This window comes from Penaeus monodon, chromosome 28 (assembly GCF_015228065.2).
Source record: "Penaeus monodon isolate SGIC_2016 chromosome 28, NSTDA_Pmon_1, whole genome shotgun sequence".
In the NCBI taxonomy this organism is placed as follows: Eukaryota; Metazoa; Arthropoda; class Malacostraca; order Decapoda; family Penaeidae; genus Penaeus; species Penaeus monodon.
This window is the reverse complement of record NC_051413.1, coordinates 6,521,133-6,521,833: the sequence shown is the minus strand read 5'-3', so window position 1 is coordinate 6,521,833 and position 701 is coordinate 6,521,133.

The window sequence follows — 701 nt, the reverse complement described above, 5'->3', positions numbered from 1 at the left end:
GGAAATCTTACGTTTACACCATGCGTGGCATTTAGATATTACAAGGCTGGATTCCTTTATAGCAGCAGTGAACGATACAGGACATTTCCAAAGTGCATCAAAACAGAACTCAGAACCATAACAGTAGGACGACGCACAGCAAAAGATGAACGGAAAAAGATATTCACATAACTAGACTATCGCAGTAACGCGTTTATGTACACTTTACAAAGGTTTTGTTTTTAATTGAGTTCTTTCAGTTTTCTATATACATAGAGTGACAAAAAATTACGTTTATCCTCAAAATTCAATTTATTATTGTTATATAATTTTTTGTTGTTTTTTGCTCATGGATCACGTTTCGAAAATGATTTTTTGTTTCCAATTTTCCGTTAGCCAAAAAGGCACTTTATTCTACCGTTTTATTGATATTAATAATTGTTGATCCAATCTCTACGTATTCACATAATCTGATCGTAATAAAACACATGAGGCTTAAATTTCTTTTGTTCTTCTTCTTTCGTGACATTTACATATCACTACTTTTGGAGCTTCTATAAAAATGTTTTTTTTTTTGCCTCATCATTTTGGAATTCATCACAACCAGGGCTGAAAAGAGTTCCTCGCGCCAGGCAGCGCTCGGGCCGACGCCTGTGTCCCTTGTGGACGTTATGTAGTATTATGTATGCTCTCCCTCTGTCGCTCTCTTTCAGGAAGGGCGG